The following is a 7600-nucleotide window of genomic DNA, read 5'->3' as shown; positions in this document are numbered from 1 at the left end:
TAGATCATGACTCTGAGGCGGTTTCAATAAAAAAATTGGTGACCTCTCTATTAATATAAGAAAAAGGAACAAGACAAGGGTGCCCACTATCACCTTTGCTATTTGTGTTAACTTTGGAAGTGTTAAATAGAAATATTAGAGATGAAAAGAGTATAAAAGGAATGAAAATTAAAAAGGAAGAATTTAAATTGCAAGCCTTTGCGGATGATTTGGTTTTTATCTTAGAAGACCCTTTAGAAATAGCACCAAAATTATTGGAAAAGATAGAGGCATATGGCAAGGTGGCTGAATTGAAAATAAATAAAGATAACACAAAGATTTTGACAAAGAATATGCTATCAAGACAAAAGGAAGAATTGGCAGATCTATTGAAAATTCAAGTCACGAATAAGATATTTGGGGATATATCTGACAGCAAGATGTAGTACATTAAAAGAGAACAATTATATTAAACTTAAACAGCAGATAGCGCTAGACTTGGCGAAATGGGAAAATCTACAACTGTCATTAATAGGGAGAATTTCAACAATCAAGATGAATATATTACCCAGAATTTTATATTTGTTCCAAACAATTCCAATTAGGCTTGGAAAAGACTATTTTGAAGATTTAAATAAAATTGTGTTGAAATATATATGGCAAGGTAAGAAAGTGAGAATAAAGTTAAAACTTTTGCAAGATGCTAGAATTAGAGGAGAATTTGGTTTGCCTAATTGGGAGTTGTACTACCAAGCTACAAACTTGATGTGGGTCAAGGAATGGATAACACTAAGAAATACTAGATTGTTGACACTAGAAGGACATGATTTGTTGTTGGGGTGGCACGCTTTTTTATGGTATAAGGGAACTAAAATACAGGGGTATTTTAGAAGACATCATATACAGGAGTCTCTGTGGTTAAATTGGGAGAAGATTAAAAGACAATGTTATTTGAAAATTCCAGTCTGGTTATCGACTATTGAAGCATTTTCTATAATATACAAGAAGGAACAAACAGTTAGATATGGGGAAATATTGAATGAAAAGGGTGAACTTAAATCTATGCAAAAACTAGAGGAACAAGGTATAAAGATGAATTGGTTTTCATATGCACAAACATTCAAGGTATGATAAAGATTTTTAAACAGAAGGTTTTTATGATAAATTGACTGACTTAGATAAGATTTTGACAGGTACTGATGAAAAGGTGATTAAAAAACTGTATGGATATTTATTAGAAATTAAACTAGAAGAAGAACAAGTTAAAGAAACTATGATTGCTTGGGGGAAGAATTTTGGATATGGGATTGATTTAGAGAAATGGCAAAAATTGTGGTCTCAAAATTATAAAATGACAATGTCAACAGCATATAAAGAAAATTTGTATAAGATGTTTTACAGGTGGCATTTTCCCCCAACAAGAATTGCAAGAATGTTCAAGAAATCCGAAAAATGTTGGAAATGTCATCAGATACCTGGCTCATATTACCATATGTGGTGGACTTGTGCGGACGCTAGAAAATACTGGACTAAAATCCACATGTGGTTGGAAAAAATGACAAAAAAACCATATAGATTTGAAACCAGAGATATTTTTATTGGGAATTTTACCTGATACATATAGCAAAGATACATATACCTGATTATAAATGTATTAACAGCAGCTAGGATTGTATTTGCTAAAAACTGGAAAAATGAGAAAATAACATCGCAGGAGGAAATCATTAAGAAAATATTGGAATGTGCTGAAATGAGTAGATTGACATTTGAAATTAGAGAACAAGAGGATAAACAATTTTATAAAATTTGGGACCTTTTCTATCAATGGTTAGATAATAAAATACAATAATGAAATATGTAGAATTTTAGAAAATAATAAATATATAAAGATGTATTTTTTTTCTTTTTTTATTATATCTACAAAATGTTTTTAGGATAGATTTGGGAGGATTATATGAATTGTTATAAAATAAACTAAGTAAATTATGGTTATCTCGCAAAATATGAATGAATAAAATTATTGTCAAATGATTGATTAATAATGATACTAGGGTATTCAATTTTTGATTGATAATATGAGCTATTATGCAATGTAACTGTAACTGAAGACTACAAAATGGATGCACAAAAAAAATTTGTAAACCAACTGGCACGCTGCTTGTGTATTTATGGAAGAAAGTTTGATGTTTTTATGTTTTGTTTGTTTATGTTTGTCTTTAAAAACCAATAAAATTTACAAAAAAAAAATAAAATGGTGACCTAATCTCAGACTTTCTGTTCCAGACTAGATTCCTCAAGAATAATGTGGGCTTGGCTTTTATGGATTGGAGTAAGTTTATACAGAAAACCATCTTGTCATTAATTATATGAATTCTTTGTTAAGGGCAATATGAGAGCTATTGGACAGAATATATCAATTTGTGTAAAAACAAAATAACCTTTGTCCTTAGATGCTGTCTATGTGAAAAAGACATACAGTGAAAAAAGACTTGGTTATGATTATAATTGAATTTTATTTCTTCTATCTATTTTATGTGTATGTCAATTCAACTTGATATGTGTGTACCTATTATAAGAGATACTGATTCCTTCTCCTAAATTTGAAAAATGGGAACACAATTGATGAATATAATCAAAAACTACCCTTAATTACCAGACTGTGCTAAATAGTTGTATTAGAAAAATAAACAGAAACTCCATCTCAAAAACAGACCTGTGCTTAAGACTGTTATTTCACTTAAGCTATCCAACTTTCATATGATTATACATCAGAAATTGTAGCTATCTGATTTTCCTTTCAAACAGCTGTTCTAGTTATAAAATTTTGGCTACTTAAAAGAAGTTAACCTTGTTTCTCAGTTAGTGGGACTTCTTAAAAATATGCCCTGTCTGAATAATCCCACAAATAAATGTGGATGCAATAACTTATGTTTTCTTATATCTAACAATTGTGTTTTTGAAAAAAATCAAATGGTTAATATGATAACTTTCATTTTATTACTTTAACTGAAGGCTCCTATGAATTTGTAACCCTCTTAATTAAAACAATTCCCCTTTCCTGATCTTTCTATTGTTAGCTAGAAATAATTTTCTCTTTGCCCAAAATGCATAAATTGAAAACGCATTTAGGAGACCAAGGCACACAAATGTTGCTGGAAGCCCTCTAAATTAGAAATGTAAATAATATCCTCAGATTTAGTCCAAATAGCATCACATATTGCCAGATGGACTGAAGGGAAACCATGGAAGAATTTGGAAGGAAATTATATGAATTTTTTTAAAAAAACAATCTCAGCCAGATAGGCGAAGCATTTTTTTTAAAAAAATTATATTTGGATGGAAAGAATCCAGAGAGTAATTCAAACATACACACATACAGCAGAATCAAACTATCAGTCTCAAAACAAAAATATTTGTCTCTTTAAAATTACTATATACTGTATTCTATCAAGGTTAAAAAAAAAATCCTTCCAGGAGTCAGTATAGATGGCAGCAGGGTATACATTTAACAAAGAAGCAGGATGAATTGGTATCTTTTAAACATCATGTTTAGATAAATGGAAAAATACTTTCTCTTTTAGCCAGGTCTGATCAAGAATAGCAGCCATGGTAAAGTTTCAGGAATCCCTATATTCAAAGGGGTTACAAAGCTGAGACACACTCCTATATATCCCCTCCATAAAGTGGATAGATCATTTTCCTATTCCTGGTGTAAAAACAACTCCACGTCACTAGTATATCAGTTACAAAAGTGCGGAAGAATCTTATATTTTCATTTTTAACAGTGGTGCTGAAAAAGTTATTTCAACAAATGAAGTTGGATATTTGCAATATTCAGTGAATAAATAAATTTGTCCTGTTGTCTACTTGCGATAATTGAGCCCATAGAGATTTTCACAGGCAAAACACCACCCTTTCTCATTCTTCTGATCAAACTGCCTATTAATAAGATTCAAGATTACATGCACTGGTTTTCTGATCCTAGCAACATTTACAGGAATAGTTATCAGGGGACTCTTATAGCAATAGCATTTAGACTTATATGGTGCTTTACAACACTCTCTAAGCAGTTTACAGAATCAGCATATTGCCCCCAACAATCTGGGTCCTCATTTTACCCATCTCAGAAGGACGGAAGGCTGAGTCAACCTTGAGCTAGTCAGAATCGAACTCCTGGCACTGAGCATTGAGTTAGCCTGCAATACTACATTCTAACCATTGCACCATCTTCTTTCCTTACTATATGTGTCTACAAAAGAATAGTCCTATTGATCAAGCCAATATATTTAAGAAGGGCATCACTTCCTCCTTCAAAAATTGGTTCTCTCTACCCCCCCCCCCGATGAAGACTTTTAATTATAGATAAACTAAGTAGCTCAGACTTTTTTTATCACATTATTAACCCTCAAATAAAGATGATTTTTAATTAGTTTCTTGCAAGTACCAGTCTTCAGAATTCTTTCTACAAAGTAATTATCCTAACTTTACTGTTTCCCCAAATGCTTTTTATTCCATAGATCATAAGCTGCCAACCCAATGCTAACCATCTTTGGAAGGGTTGATCTACCAACTATTACTGGTATTCTTACTCTAGGTTTATAGAATTGTAAAGTTGGAAGAGATACTCTAGACCAGGGGTATCAAGCTCACTTCATCTCCAGCGGTGTCATGTGACATATTGGGACTTCCCCCCCCCGTCACTAAACTGGTCATGGGCATGGCCAGAGCATGATGCATCCAGCCTGCAGGCCGGGAGTTTGACAGCCCTGGTCTAGACCATCCAGTGCAACCCTTTGCTTAATGCAGGCATCCAAATTAAAGCATCCTTACTGATTGGTATCTAGCCAATTTGCACGTCTTCACTGCCCTCACCTCTTGCAATATTGGCTCTATTATCAAACTGCTTTTATGATTAGAAAGTTTCTGACATTCAGAGTGATTCTGCCTTCCTGTAACCTTGGTCAATTTTGGTACTGGATTATGTAGTGGTTCCCCAAAATCTTTCTATGAAAGTATCATGAAAAAAATGGGAAAAAAAAGATTTTTTTCTAGTTTATGTAAACAGGCTTGGTGTGAAATATGAAATTAAAACTTGATATTTTCTATATGAATTCATCATATACAACATATTTGTTACTATATTTTGACATGACGTAACACTTGTGATTTCTTGAGTATTTTTGTAATGAAAATCCAGTAATTTAATGTAATTTAAAATGATATAGTATTTAGATATTAAAATGTAAAAACTCAACCAAAAGAAGAAGTAAAAAAAGAAAATTCAACTCAAAACTCTATCCTTTCCCAGATTATTTCCTGTCCTAACGGTAACTGTTAGTAACTGTAAAAACTTAAAATTGCTTTATCCCACTATATTGAATTGTTCAGAGTTTTCAAGAAAGAAAAGATCTGAGTAGGCTAAAATAAAAATGATTTTTGGCTTGGGCAAGAGATATGAATACTGACTTAAAAGTTGTGAGGCATTACACAATATGTTGCTATATTTTATCAAACAATCATTTACCATATTTTTTTTAACTGTCAAAAAAGTATCTTCACTCTAATCCCTTTTCAAAAGATAAGTCACCTGACTCTCAAATGATTCTGTGTGGTTTGCAACTAAGAACCAGTTATATATAAAAGCATATAAGAGATAAGGTTCTCTTTGCACATATGTGCTAGTCGTTTCTGGCTCTAGGGGGCAGTGCTCATCTCTGTTACAAAGCCGAAGAGCCAGCGCTGTCCGAAGACGTCTCCGTGGCCATGTGGCCGGCATGACTAAACACTGAAGACGCATGGAACACCTTCCCACCACGGTGCTCCCTATTTTTCTACTTGCATTTTTACATGCTTTCAAACTGCTAGGTTGGCAGAAGCTGGGGCAAGTAATGGGAGCTCATTCCATTATGTGGTGCTAGGAATTCGAACCGTCGAACTGCCGACCTTTCTGATCGACCAACTCAGTGTCTTAGCCACTGAGCCACTGGTATATAAGAGATACCACTGACCAAAAGAGCTAAAGTATTCAAAACATGGCCATAACAGCTCAAAATAAAATTGGCAAAATGATGCCACATAATCACCCTGTCTCCAAGGCCTTGTTTCCTGAATAACATATGAATAGGAACCACACAAATCTCCAGGGTTGGGATGGGGAGATCATTCCAGATAGCAGGAATTACAATAGAGTAGGCATACTTCCTAAGTTCCAGGATATGACATACTTTAGTTGATGGGACCTGGAACATACTTATCCCACTGAATTGTACCAGGTAGGTAGAGAAAACAGGAGTTAGTTAGGCAGTTCCTCAGATAAGCAGACCCTGTGCCTTGAAAGGCTTTGAAGTGTGTAGTGGAGTTGACCTGCAAAACAATTTAAATCAATAAGTAAATACATAATAATAATAAAGTCAGTACCATGAATTGTACCCAGAATAGGTGAACTGGTAATACACATAATGTGGTGCACCCATTACTGTCTGGATGACCTCATTCTGGACAAACTCTGGTTCAAGGACAGTTCAAGTAGAATGCATTAAAGTAGCCCAAGTCTACTTTAACAGTGAAGTATTTTGTAAAGAATTAGATTTTTTCCTGGGAGTATATTTGAGCCCAAATATATTTTTGAAACTTGCATGATGCAAAATATTGTTTCTTTGCTACAGAAATCCAGTTTCCCATCATAAAAAAAGGTTATATTTAGTGTAGAGACCTTCATGGCTACCGAAGATTCAGTGCTACTTTGGGATCCACAGAGTGAAAGTGTCTGATTTGGAATAGGGAGATGCAACATTAAAGCCCCTTGTAACTGTGAGACTCATTAAGACAATTTTGGGATGATCACTATCTTCTAATTTACCTGTTTTTGCACACTTACTGAGCAAATAATTAGGTTGGAAACATGGATCTGGGCCTCTTGGGAAAAATGTTCAACTGTGCAACTTCAGTTCCACCATCGTTTTGTAAGAAACTCCTCTCTGTCTGGGCATGTTAATAGTTAGATAATAGAAAAAAATCTATTATTTATTGTTGGGAATTATTTCCGATGGATGAATAAGCCTTCGGTTTACCCTTTAGATATGCTTAGAAGTGTCAGGTAATTTCCCTACCCCATTGCTTAGTATCATACCATATGTGTCAGTAGGAAGGCAATCCTGGATGACAAATGCTATTGGCTACTCTGTAAGTGGCCCTTGGATTCTTTCACATTTTTACATTACCTAATAATAATCAGATTAGGTAGTGTTAGTGTTAGAAAGGATGCAGTGGCTCAGTGGCTAAGACGCTGAGCTTGTCGATCAGAAAGGTCGGCAGTTTGGCAGTTCGAATCCCTAGCGCCACATGAGTTCCCCTTACTTTTCCCAGCTTCTGCCAACCTAGCAGTTCAAAAGCATGTAAAAATGCAAGTAGAAAAATAGGGACCACTTTGGTGGGAACGTGCACCTTCAGCATTTAGTCATGCTGGCCACATGACCACGGAGACGTCTTTGGACAGTGCTGGCTCTTTGGCTTTGTAATGGAGATGAGCACCGCTCCCTAGAGCCGGAAACAATTATCACGTATGTGCGAGGGGAACCTTTACCTTAATCAGATATCAGCTGGCTAGTATAAATCACAATTT

This window comes from Notechis scutatus, chromosome 1 (assembly GCF_049901735.1).
Source record: "Notechis scutatus isolate UNSWTSFEM ecotype Mainland chromosome 1, rNotScu1.2, whole genome shotgun sequence".
NCBI classification, from domain to species: domain Eukaryota; kingdom Metazoa; phylum Chordata; class Lepidosauria; order Squamata; family Elapidae; genus Notechis; species Notechis scutatus.
The sequence above is the reverse complement of the archived record's forward strand: the minus strand, read 5'-3'. Positions refer to the sequence as shown.